This window comes from Castanea sativa, chromosome 8, assembly GCF_040712315.1.
Source record: "Castanea sativa cultivar Marrone di Chiusa Pesio chromosome 8, ASM4071231v1".
Taxonomy (NCBI): domain Eukaryota; kingdom Viridiplantae; phylum Streptophyta; class Magnoliopsida; order Fagales; family Fagaceae; genus Castanea; species Castanea sativa.
In genome coordinates, this window is record NC_134020.1 from 36,196,368 (window position 1) to 36,210,373 (window position 14,006).

General features: G+C 34.3%; 1 long non-coding RNA gene across 1 annotated transcript; it reads left to right on the forward strand.

The window, feature by feature from the left end:
* Window positions 1–12,754: 12,754 nt before the first annotated feature.
* On the forward strand, window positions 12,755–13,426 carry LOC142605698 (uncharacterized). The gene is made up of 2 exons (XR_012839106.1): window positions 12,755–12,802; window positions 13,004–13,426. It is a non-coding gene; the product is annotated as an uncharacterized LOC142605698 (long non-coding RNA).
* The last annotated feature ends 580 nt before the right edge of the window (window positions 13,427–14,006 follow it).

The window sequence follows — 14,006 nt, forward strand, 5'->3', positions numbered from 1 at the left end:
AATGCTAGGGATAGACATTGGGAAAAACCTAGACTAAGATCCATACGGTGTGAAGAATCATAGAAACAAAAGGACACACTCTCTTTGAGATGAAGAGAAAGTCCATCATAATATATAACCACACTACTTGCTTTTCATAAACCAACTGACAGGGATGTGTAGTTGTATATATATAGGTATATACAAAGATAAGTTGTAATAATAATATAAGGTTTTAGTCTTCAGAAGGGCATTGAGCTTGAGGAGAGTCCAAAATTAGCTTGATGATGTTCGTGCAAGCAGAAATATGATGCTCATTAGACCTAAAACCCCAACAGCTAGAGTGTCAAATTGCTTTGGCAACTGGGCATCCAAAGAATAGATGTGTTTATTCGTTTAGATCCCTTAAACCAGATTGTTTAACTTAATATATTAACCAAGTGATTACTTAGATTGATTATTCAGATCTAGGTTAAACACAAATAAATCATTTCATGCAAAGTAACGGAAAATAATAACACAACGATATATGATGACCCAAAAAAATCAATGAAATGAACCGTTTCAAGGTAAAAACCTAGAGATGATTTAACATAACTATCCTCAAGGTAAATCAAATTCACTATAAGAGAATTGAAGTTTTTACATAAGATTTAACCCTAAATCTAATGCTACCGCCAGTAGTAACTTACTGACACGACCATGTGCAAGTTCCGAATCTACGGACTTCTTCTCTTCTTGGATTTACAGCAACACAAGTCGCCTTACTTGTGACTTTGAGATCTCATTCAAAGGTGTTGGGTTAAAATGAATTGACCCTTTACAAATTAATTAATTACCAAAGTTAATTAATTAGGTTCAATTACACGCAATAGCGTGGTAGCACAAACAAATCACCAATTATACTAAATGCAGCGAAAAATAAATTTAACACGATTGATTTGTTTACGAATAGGGAAAATCACCTAGGAAAAACTCCACCAGGTGATTTTAAGGTCACCACTCTCAAGAATCTACTATTATACAAGCGGTTACAAGTATAAGAAATCTTACCAAACCCTTTGGCCTATCCCGAAATATCAATCTACAGTTAAACCCTTACCCCAATACCCAATTGGACTTGTATTGTAGCAGCAATCTTTCCGCTCAATGCACAAATCCCCATACGTGACTAACTCACCAACTTGAATAAAATTGTTGGCTGCAAAGTTCTTCAGTTCACCAACAATGAAAATCAGGAAGCTCATTTGTCACAAAACCCTTGGCATAAAGACGCAATAGCTTCTTTAGAGAGAATAATGAACTAAGTCACTTTCTGCATGCATATTCTTTTTCATTTTCTTCATTTGTGATGGCCTTTAAAATAATTCTTATATATGTCTAGGGTTGTGAGAAAAGAAACCATATACAAATATACAAGCATGGGTCGAAAATCAGATCTGAAATTTTTGATTTCATAAGTCTCGACAGAAATAGCTTGTGTTGAGTTTCGACTTTAAATCTCGATAGGAGTCTTTCTATCAAGATTGCTGTCAAGTTATAATAAACAGCTCTTCTTCACTTGGTTCTTGGTTAGATCTTCATGACTTTAATACTTGACTTGAACAACATGTTTCTTAAAGTCCTAAATTCATCCTAGATCTCACAATTACAAGTAAAGTGCATTTTGTCAAAGGATTAGCCAATTACATAAAATATGTCCCTAACAAAAGGTTTCAGTAACACAAACTCTCCAGTTTGTGACTCCAAGACCACCCTTGAAAGTTTAAATCATCAATAGTTGTTGATCTTGCTGTAGCAACTTCAGATCTACCGGATCTAATGATATGAGAATGATTTCTGGTAGTGACTTTGAAAGTGAAAGGAGCAATACCTTTTAGATGTCACAAGAGCATCTTCAAAGTCTCTAAAAGCTCTCAAAAACGTAGTTAGGGTTTCTCTTTTATGTGTGGAGAAGTTAGAATGAAACCCTAAACGTTTAAGCAGAGTTCAGGCTAAAATAGAATTCTGCAAAAATTTCATGTCTGCAATTTTCGATTGGTCGGGTCTAATTTTTGATTGGTTGGATTTCACTGAATTTGAATTCTCTTTTACAAAGCTTGAATGTTCTTGTATTTTGACTTGTAACACCTTGAGCATTATCTAATAAATTCTATAGACTCTAAGATTTACACCTAGACAAGTTTGTGCTCACGATTTGCCAATTGTTCTAAATTTTTAGAACCTAACAAGATGGCAACAAGTCTCCACTTTGAAACCACAAAGGAGACAGAAGGGGTCAACAATATTGATTCTTTTGAGCAGTTTGTCCTTTATTGGTAAGGAATTAGAGCCAATCCTCCAAATAAACATTTTAATTCTCTCGGGCAACTTGAGCTTCCAAAGTTTCTTCCAACTGACCTCTGCTTGGAGGGTGGGGAAGGTGTGATTTGGGTTGTGAGTTGGTAGGCCGATTTTACAGAGAACATTTCGTTGGGGTTTTGTGGCCAAATAAGCTTGTTTGGTCTTGAAGGGGGGGGGGGGAGGTGCATGGAAAGTATGGCCTTGGCAGATTCGAGGTCAAACAAGTCCTTGATGAAGCTAGTTTTCCAAGCAAAGGATTCTATTGGGATTTATGCCCTAAAATCCAATTTATTGACATGTCATAAATAATTAAATTGTTTAATTATATGAAACTATCTATAAATGAACTAATGAGACATTATCTTAGTCTATGAAATGCATAGTATGTGATTTATGTGAAAAGTCACAGAAGATATAAATTACAAGTTCTTTGTAAACTTAGAATTTTAGTTTTGTAGACGGTGATGAAATTGGACATTTCATCAGTGAAGACTATAACGTATTAACTAAAATGATTTGTCTTGATCATAGAAGTGGAAACTTCTAGTTGATATGTTGATATTTTTTAAAAGTTAAGACATATTGAACTGGATCGCTGCGAGATTTATTATTCTCCTAACGACTGTCAAATGAATAATAAATCTCACGACTTCTATTTACATCAACTCTAAATCCTAAGAGAATAATGGACCTGATTATGAAGTTTAGGTTGTTTTGATATATCAGGAGTGAGACCTATAAGTTATGATCAAAACCTCAGTATGTTGGGTAGCCGCATTTAGTGTTAGTGAAACATATATTCTCAAGATGTGATTCATAATCTTTTAACAGAGATATAAAATATTCCCTTAAGATAAGTTTAATGGGTTTGGTTATTTAGAGTGTTAGGCCCAACCACTTTAATAAGGAGTTACTAAAGTATATATTTATGAAATTAGATGTCATAAATATATGATGAATAATATAAAGAATTAAATCGAGTTCTCAAGAATTAAGATGTAGTAATCTTCAAAGTGGCAGTCTATATTCATGACTTTGTATTACTATGAATATTTTAATGAAGGGATTACATATATAATAAAGTCTTGGGATATAATTTATTAATAAGGGCTAGAGTGCAATTATATTCATATAGTGGTATTGAATATAATTAATGGTAACTTTGGACTTGTCAAGAGTTGACAGAAAAGGCCAAAGCCCATTGGAGCTAGAGTCTTATTTGTTCCCTTTTGGTCCCACTCCAAGCCACATACTAGAGCCTAATTGGAATGACCTAAAAGGCTAGCCTAATTAGATAATCAGTTATATATCAGGAGAGAAACATACAGAATTTTAATTAAAGGGTTTTAATAATAGAATTCATATAAGTGGTTTTTCATTAAGATCATATAAGAACATGAAATGGTTTGTATGTGAGTGTTAGACACTCTAATTCTCTCTTGAACAAACACATATAACTGATTAAGAGACCGCACTTCTTGGGCGTTAGTAGAATTGGAGTGAAGATTAAAAGTGTTCCCAAATACTTTTAATCTTTGTTTTGAAATTCACCACACCAAGGTACATTCTCTTGTTCTTGTATTCTGAAATTTACATAGTACATATTATCAATTGCAAATGAAGTAGATCCGTTAATTTTTCATTGCGTATGTTTTGTATGCGCTACAAACATGTATTTTTCCATCAGATTCTTGGTCAATGAGTTGAGAGACCATAAGAGGGGCCTGTTCTACATTACCATGCTTGGGCAGAGGCTTAAAACCGTTAATCTGTGGTACCCATGGATCTTGCCAAACACTTATACAAGCTCCATTTCTGATGAGATAACAAGAACCTCTGACAATGATGCTTTTTACTCCCTTAATAGCTTTCCAAATAAGTGATGCTACTTTTGCTAGTTCTTTGTATAGCCAGTCATGTCTAACTTTATATTTGGCTCTTAAAATCGTCATGCATAAGCTATCTCTCTTGGAGGCGACCATTCAAGCTAGCTATGCTCAAAGTCTATTAGTATGTGTTTGGCAAAAATTATTTTTGCCAACTTATTTTATTATTCAGCTTATTTTTATTACTATTCATAGACCTCACTGCACTTTTTGGTATCATTCATGGGTCCCACTGTACTATTTCAACTAACTTTTACCTTTATCTACAGTACTTTCAACAACAAAAAATTTCAGTTTCAGCAAAATAAGCAGATCCCAAACAAACCCTTAGTTTCTTTGGCTTTTTTGAAGCTAAGGCTACCTTTACCTTTTGATAGGTAGAGCTTATCCCAAGCTTTCCAAGCAAGGAATCTACCATCCGAAGCTTTTGGTTTCCACCAGAATCTCCTTGAAATTGTATCGAGATTGTCGCAAATTTTGGAAGGGATATTGAATATAGACATGGCATATGTTGGGAGGATTTGGGCCACTAAATTGATAAGAGTGCACCTACCCGCCCATGATAAGCATTTCTTTCTCCAACCGAATAGTCTAGCTGCAAGGCAATCTTGATGAAATTTGAAATCCTTTGATGGTGTTCTAGATAGGAGGAGAGGAGTTCCTAGATATATAGCATCCTGTTTTAGGCTTTTCATTTGTGAGACTTGTTTGATGGGCATACGGGATAGGCTGTGGGTGAGCTTAGAGAAGAAAATGCCAGATTTATTTCTATTAAGCTTCTTCCCCGACCAGATACAGTATTTATTCAAGCATTCATTGATTTTTGTTGCATCCCTTCTGGTGGCCTTGGAAAATAGGATGATATCATTGGCATACATGATATGAGTAATTGCTAGTCCACTAATGCTAGCCTTAACTCCCATGATGGCTGGCTCCTGCTCAATCATTCTAGAAAGGACCTCTTGCCCCAAAATAAACAAATAAGGTGACAATGGATCCCCTTGTTGAAGACCTCTACTTGACTTGAATTGTTCTATTTTGCCACTATTGACCATGACCTCAAAGTGCATGGAGGAAATACATGACATTATCCAACTAATGAAGGTGTCATTGGATCCAAATCTAACCGGCACAGTTTTTACAAAATCCCAACTAACTCTGTTGTAAGCTTTTTGCAAGTCCAATTTAATAGCCATGAGCCCTGTTTTTACTTTCCAAGTTTTGAGATTGTGCATCATTTCCTGGACTATGACTTGGTTTTCAATGATCCATCTACCTTGGAGGAATGCGGATTGGTGAGGAGAGATAAGCTTATGGAATAAAGGTCTGAGCTTGGCGACTAGAATCTTAGAGATAATCTTGTAAACCACATTGCATAGACTTATTGGTTTGAAATGGTTGAAATAAGTTGAGTTTTGAGATTTGGGGATCGAGATAATTAAGGAACTATTAACTTCCTTAGGCATGCTACCAGATACAAAGAATGAAGTAACAGCTTTAGTCCCCACCTTTTCAACAATAGCCCAATACTTCTTATAAAAGAGAACGGGAAAACCATCTAGTCTAAGGGCTTTGAGGTCTTGCATTTGGAACAAGGTAAGTTTGATGAGATCGGGTGAAGGGATGCTACTGAGTGAGGACTTTTCCAGTGGAGAAAAGACTGGTGTAATGAAATTTTCAAGGTTAGAAGGGAAGGAGGTTGTCTCAGCAGAGAAAAGGCTTATTTCCCTTAACATGGCTCTCGTTCTTGATGAAATCTGGCATCTTATAAATCAAGTTTCTTTTTAGGAGGAATAGGTTGACATTCCAAACTCCATCAAGCAGATAAACTTCAAGTTCCTTGAATTTTCAACTTTGTTGGAATCAGAAAAGCCCTTCTTCGCTGCACCGGCTGTATTTAGATGGGAGCCCCCTCCCCCAGGAAGGATAAAACTTGACGTTGATGTAGCTTGTTAGGACATATGTGATTCATGTTAGGAACATATGTCAACATTTTATGTAATTGGTTAATCCTTTGACAAAACGCACTTTACTTGTAATTGGGTAGATCTAAGATGTGTTTAATGCTTCAAAAAACAAGATTTCAAGTTCAAGTGTTAAAGCCATGCAAGTCTGTCCAAGAATCAAGTGAAGAAGTGTTGTTCATTAAAACTTAACAGCTAGCTCGACAGGTAGTATCTATCGAAATTTAAAAAGCTGTTTCAGCCAGAGGCTCGACAGCTGCTCGATAAATAGGGTATCTGTGGAGGTTTATGAAAAACAGATTTTCAGTTTTAGTTTTCATCCAATCCGTGAATGTATGTTTGAGCTTTCTTTTCTTACAACTCTAAACATATATAAGGATTATTTTAAAAGCCGTCATAGGTTGCACAAGAGCACAATTGCACAATTGCACAAGTGTAAAGAAAAGTGTGACCGGAAACCTAGTTTGCCCTTATTCGAATTGAAGAAGCTGCTGCGTTTGTACACTGTAGGGTTTTGTGACCAAGCAACTTCGTGATCTTCATCTGTGATAAACTGAAGAACTTTTCAGCCAACATCCTTCTCAAGTTTGTGATCAAGTCGCATACTAGGATCCACACATCTATTGGTTAGTCACATATTGGGAGCCTTGCAATACAAGGAGAGATTGTTACTACAGAATAAGTCTAATTGGGTATTGGAGTAAGGGTTCAACTGTAGGTTGGTATAAGGCACTAGAATTCATTTACTTGTAACCGCTTGTTTTGATAATAGTGGATTCTCGGGAGTGATGATCTTAAAATCACCCTGTGAGATTTTTGCCTTAGAGGTTTTCCCCATTCGTAAACAAATCACCGTGTCAACTTTATTTTCCGCTGCATTATACTTTAGTTGGTGATTTGTTTGTGCTGCCACGCACATTGCATGTTAATTTAATTAATTAATAAACTTGAGTAATTAATCAATTAATTAATCACAAGGGGTCAATACATTTTTGGCTTATAGTTGAGTCTTCTTCTGCCCTTGTAGTTGTTGCTAGAGATGATAAGGGCATAGTATCCAAAGCCTGGTCCAAGACTCACCATCCTTGTCCTTTATTGTAGCTGAAGCCAATGCAATTTTGTGGGTTACCCAGTTAGCAATCCAAGAAAGATGGTCATATATCATTATTGAAGGAGATGCAAAGCGATGTTTTGACCCCCTATCCATTGAAGATGTTATTCCAAACTAGTCTATTGCTAATTTAGTTTGTAGTATTTTAAATCTTAAAGTAGGTTTTGTTCAGTGTTGTTTTCGTTGGGTTAAAAGGGAGAGTAATTCTGTAGCTCATGTCACTGCAAAATTATCTTTGCTACTAGTGAGTCATTTTGTTTTAATAAGGATAATCTCCCTAGAGTTGTCCACTCTGCCTGTTTGGGAGCTTGTCTCTCTACACTTTCCGTTTGAATAAAAGTTGTAGTTTATCAACAAAATATATATATATATAAGGTTAGAAAGTATTCATTTGTAAAATGAATAAAATGGAAATTCGAATTCTCAAAGAAAATTCAAGTTCCAGGATTTTCAATCGATCAAGACTTCTGTACAATTGATCGAAGTGATGAGGAAAATAATCCTGGAGTTTCTTCCTAACTCAATTGGTATTCAATTCTTGTTCGATCGATCGAAAAGAGTTTTTGATCGATGCTCGATTCCTCTCCTTCAATCAAGACTCGTGAAAACTAAATTTCTACAAAAATTTATGATAACTATTCTGAACATTTAAAAATGTTTCAAGCCTTGTGAATGGTTCTATGAAACATTTTAACTTTCCATACATACTTTTTGAAGAGTTGTAACCCTATGAGTATAAATAGAGGTTTATGTTCAAAATAGTAAGTTAAAAGAAACAAAAGAAATTTTGTGGGTATTTTCCAAAATTGCTATTGTATAACCCAATAACTTAGTTGTATCCTGAAAGCAAGTTTGTAGAAATCTTTTAACAACTTACGTATGGGAACAAATTTTATCTAAGGATAACATTCAATTGTACCTCAAAGTCAATCATATTTTCTATTTACTTGATGTGTTCATTTTGTTCTTTTATTATTATTCCTTGATTTGATGAAATCCCCAACAAGTGTGAGATTGGATCCATGTTCCTTCACGGTATGAGTTCTCTCACTTATATTTTGTACCCTATGTGAACTTTGACAATGTCTTAAGGCAAATAATCTACAGCTGTTACTTTGGCATATTGCCCTTGGAATTTTTTGATTCAGGCTAAAGGGGCAAGACAAGGAATGTGGATGAGCTAAAGTTCAGTGGCATAAGGGTTAAAAAGAGTCAATCTAGTTACACATACTGATTTTGTTATGACTTCCATGAGATTCGTGTCGACTTTGGGAGTTTGGCTGTGAATTTACATACAAGATTATGTGCTAGGGGTTGAGCATTGATCTAAGTTTGTTAGACTCATAAGGGATTAAAGGATGCTCCATTTGGTGTAATCAAATGGGTCTAGGGTATAATAATCCATTTTTTAAAATCTCTCAAGGGGTGACAATATTTCATTTTCTTTTGAAGATTGGTTATAAACAAATTTGACTTGTTGGCTGCACAAACTGTTTCTAATTGTAAGTGTTGAACAAATGACTAAAGTAAATCAAAGTAAGGGAGTCAATCTCATACCGAAGGCTGTATCGGTTTGACCAATGGAACGATATATTTCGGTACTGGTCAATACCGGTGTACTATTTTCTATTTACCGCTATTATATATATATATATATATATATATATATATATATATATATTATAATAAATATAAAATTTTACCATAAAAAATTACCTCAATTCAGAATAAATTATTCATGGTTATAGACTTTAGCATCAACAAAAAAAAAAAACATTATATAAAAGATAGAAAACTTAATTGTTCATTGCATATTAAGTTACCATTCTGCCCTTACAAAAATTCAAAAATTACAAAACTAAAAATAAAAAAATAAAAAAAAAACTTTTTTCTATATCGGCTGGTACACCCGAAAATGACCGGTACGGCTGGTATTTAAACCAGTACAAATATACTGGTACGGCCGATGCCGGTACGATATTGACCACCTTCATCAAAGAGATAGGCTATAAATGACATACCCATCATACAATTGGATAAATAGGAAAATTCTAGCATTGGGATTGTTTGGTATCAATAGGCATCCATGTGGGCAACCCACCATCATAACCTAAATCTAGGGTTTATTGTAAGCTGTTATTTAAGCACACCTATCTAAGAAAAAAAGGGTTGTTCGAAAAGAGCTAGCCATCTCTCTCTCTCTCTCACACACACACATATACGGGTTTAATTATTAAGTAACCGTGGGCCTTGGTTCTATAAATCAATAAGTGCTCAATTTTGTAGTTATATATTGACAAGACTCTAAAGTCCATGAAAAGAATTGTGAAGTTCATGGAACATGTGAAACGAAGTTGTGGTTGAATATAAGGCTGTTCACGGGTTGGGCTAGGTCAGTTTTGTACCCAACCCAGACTTGACCCGCCAGCATCAGGTGGAGGGCGGAGGAACCCAAAACCAACCGCCTAAAAAATCGATCGAGTTAATTTCAGGTGAGGGTGAGCGTCGGTCGGGCCAAGTCTGTTGCCAGAATAAAAAAAAGGCATAAAAATAAAATAAAAAAAAAGTCGCTGAAATCTGGAAGTTTTTTCCAGAATTTGCATTTTTTTCGCTAATAATTGTTGGGATTTGGCCGGATCTGGCTAAAATCCACCAGATCTAGCTAGATCTAGTCGAGATCTCGCCGGATCTAGCTTGTTTTTGCAGGATTTGGCCGAATTTTTTTATAGGTCCAATCGGGGTCGGGTTGCTCGGGTTTTAATGATGCAAACCTGCCACTCGACCCGCCGGTGTTGGTTTTTTAGAACAGAAACCCTCCGTCAACCAACTGGACCTTCGGTTCGGGTCGGTGTCGGGCGGTTTGGCCGGGTTGTCAAGCTCTGGTCGGGACTGGACAACCCTAGTTGGATATTCTTCTAATGTGTAATTGATAAATGCTTTATTTCTCAAAGAAACTTAAGTTATAAGTTAAGATCTATTTCATTGTAATGTTTACCATGCATTCCATAGATTTCATTCACTCACATTTTTAAAAATGGCATAGATTTGAGATTATTTTTAAAAAGATATATAAGAATAATTTTTTTTTATTGAAAAACAAAATTTGAGTGAAATGCCTCAATTATTTCTATAGACTGGTTTATAATGATGAAAATAAATAAATAAATGTTCCGAAATGGACAAGGCCTATTGTAAGTTTCGAAATTTGTATGCTCTTCTTGTATTGGCTAAGTTCCTTTGAAATTTTCATAGAAGATGTGAGCAGAAAATTGGTAATGAAAATCTGTCAAGATTGCTTTTCTTGAAAACAGATTAAGGTCATTTATACAAAACATATTTAGAAGGTATGAGCAATAAACCTTAGCAATAAGTAAAAGTAAAAGTTATTAATTAAGATTCAGAAGATCGGTGTAGTGCCCACTTAAGCATCTTCGATGCTTGATTTAGAGAAACCTTCTTCTTCTTCTTTTTGTCCAAAGAAACTAAAGGTTATGATATATTAAATTTTCAATCAACCTCAAATTAATCATGGGCGTGGCTTCTGTCCAATGCTTCTAGTGCACTGGACTTGCTGCGATCATGGCACGTGTTTGAAAATGGACACATGTCATGATCGCAGCGGGTCTAGTGTCACAAGACACTAGACAGAAGTCATACCCATTAATCATAGGGTGGGATCTTATTTATATTGAACCTTGGTGACATATTGTTAATTAGGGATAATTACTTGAATTTTAGCAATTGTGGAGTTACAACAACTATTGGATCCTAAGCAAAATACCATGAGTAATAGTTATTAATTAGTTTCCTTGCTTATATGGATGAAAACCCGAAGATGCCTTAGGGCCTGTTTGGTAGAGAAGTTTGAGTAATGTTGTTTGTATTTTTTTGATATACGTGTAGGTGAAAAAGTGTAAAAATGCATGTAATGTTGTTTAAAAACTGAAAATATGTGTTTAAAATGCTCCACCAAACGGGCCCTCAATCACCAATTGTTTGGCATTGTTATGTATTTGGTGTGATTAGGCTTGGTTTTACTAGGTCAAATCAACCTAAGTATAAATCACGATCACCATTATGGCTAGGCATCACTATCATTACTGGCCACCAAGATCCCATTATTATTGTCATCATCGGTCATCCGCCATTTTTGTTCTCCAACCACCACCATTGATGGGAACTTTTTTTGCAACTAAATGCTAGAAAATCATTTTTCTGGTCACAATAATATTACAGGAAAACAAATCATTTTTTCCATAAAATATTTTATTTAGGAAATCATTTTATGCCAAAACAAATTACGGAGTCTTAAGTCTTGTCCTTTTACCCTTAATAATCTTTGTAATATATTTAAAAGTGTTTTCTTTTTATAAATAAGGATGTCTTGACTTTTTTAAGTATGTAACTATTTCTTCAAGTGTATGTGGTACTCCCATCCTACAAACACCAGATTATTATAAAGATAATTCTTAGTAGTATTTTTTTTAAAGACTATATAATCTTGTATTGATATTACCTGTAGTGTGTGGTATAAATTAAGTAATCATAGGGTAAAGTTTACTATATCTACTTTTCGATAGGTTTGATACAATACACAATTTTAAATAATAAAAATGCAAATATTAAGATTTATTTATTCATTTATTGTGTTGAAATCCTTTAGTTTTCCTCTCTCTTTTAAAAGGATTGAGCACTGAGCACTACTTGAAATGCTAAATATAGGCATAGAAGCGAAGTACAGCTTTTACAATAGAAGGTAGGAGAACACTAGAGAATAATGCTGACACCTGCCACTTACCGCTGTCTATATGGCCTCATAGGGAAATTGGATATAAAGCAGCTTATAGGTAAGAGTCAAATATAAACCGTAATTGGTTTCACTTCATATCATCTACTTTACAGGTTTATAAATTTTTTTATATATAATAATTTGATGGTTATAATGAGAGGAAGAATATAAATTCTAAATGTTTCTGTTGGAGGCTAAATTATGTCCATCTATTGAATTACATACTAAGATCTTAGAGTTACACGTTATATCTTGTCTAAAGAATTTAGGGACAGTTTTACTTTAAATATTTATATAAAAAAAAAAAGCTTTTTTTTTTTTTTTGCTTGGATATTACAACCTATGTACGAGGCAATACAATTACATCCATTTTTTTCCTAAATAAAATATATAAAAATTACAGGCACTTCATTACCATACTTGATTCACTATTTTTAAGTAGTTTAGCTAGCTAATGTAGTAATGCAACAGTAAAGGTGGAATTCCTATTTATAGTGGAACAAATAGTTTTTCCCAACTTCATCAATTTAATTATTTTTAAAACAATATTAGTGAATGCAATAAGTATCCCACTCAAGCCTGCCTAATTTGGTGCAGTACTATTAAATTTATATTAATATAGACCATTGTCAATCTCGCAATAACCCTAGCTACTCTGCTCCTATATAAATGGCTTAAATTTCTCCTTTCTCCAAGATAAAGTTACATAGCAGTTTACACTCTATTTCTGGTACGTTGTTTTTCTATACTGGTACCCAAATAGTTAAATATTATCACATTAAAACTTCCTTTTAACCATTTATTCTATTCTATGTTGGTTTTCTTAAGCAAAACAATCAATTATGCTAGTTCTCCGATCACTTGCATGAACTTAGAATTTTCTTTTCCTCTTAGGACTGAAATTTCTTTTTGTTTGGTTCTGTGAAAACAGCAAATACTAGAAAAGCTCAAGAATGAGGTTTCCAGCACTTGTCCTCGTCCTGATGACGGTGAGCTCTTGCGTGGCTGCAGACACAAAGACTTTATCAGCCAAAATGAATATGGAAGCTAAAAAACCGCTATTCGATGATGAAAATGTTGATGTCGGGTATGGTGGAAGCAGTGTGAATAATCATCATTACATTCCTAGGGAGGATTTTAACAACAGCAACAATGGTGGTGGCAGTAATAGTGAGAATGGAAATGGGTAGAAAGACTTTGTTAAGTATATTAATCGATGGATGATGCTTATTTAATGTGTTGTAAATCAAGTGGCAGTATCATGACAACATGATATGAGTTTATGTTTAGATTTGTGAGTCTGTACTATCACTAAATGTTACTATTTATTTGCATACTAATGTTTTATGTGTGGTAATAATCTTGGCCATGTGGTATGAGGCAATTGCTTTTAGCTTTAACATTTCTACGGATGTGACAAGCTGCCATATAAAATTATAATTTTTCGAGCACCAACAAGGAAATGAAGAAAATTAAAAACAAAAAAAGGGTGTGACAAGCTGCCATGTAAAGTTCTAATTTTTCGAGCACCAACAATGAAATGAAGAAAATTAAGAACAAAAAAAAAAAAAAAAAACAAGGAAATGGGTGCTGACTGGTGCTCAGTGTGCCCTAATAGGCACTTCAGCGCATAATTTCTCAAATCTGAACTAGTTTATGATTTGCACTCTTATCTCTAAACGACTTGGAGGATACGGTTGAGTTGGATAATATTGAGATAAGAGAGTTTAAATCAAATTAAAAGAACTTGAACTTCTTCATCTATAAAGTAAGGGTCATGTTAATAGATGCTCTTAGAGTAATTATTAATAAAAAATTTTAAGAAAGTTTTGACATGAGTTTCATGGGAAATATAAAAGGCCGTCAAAAAAATTAATTGCTTAATCATTTTACCATAAATTTTTTCTAAAACTAGTTCCTAAATTAATGTCTTT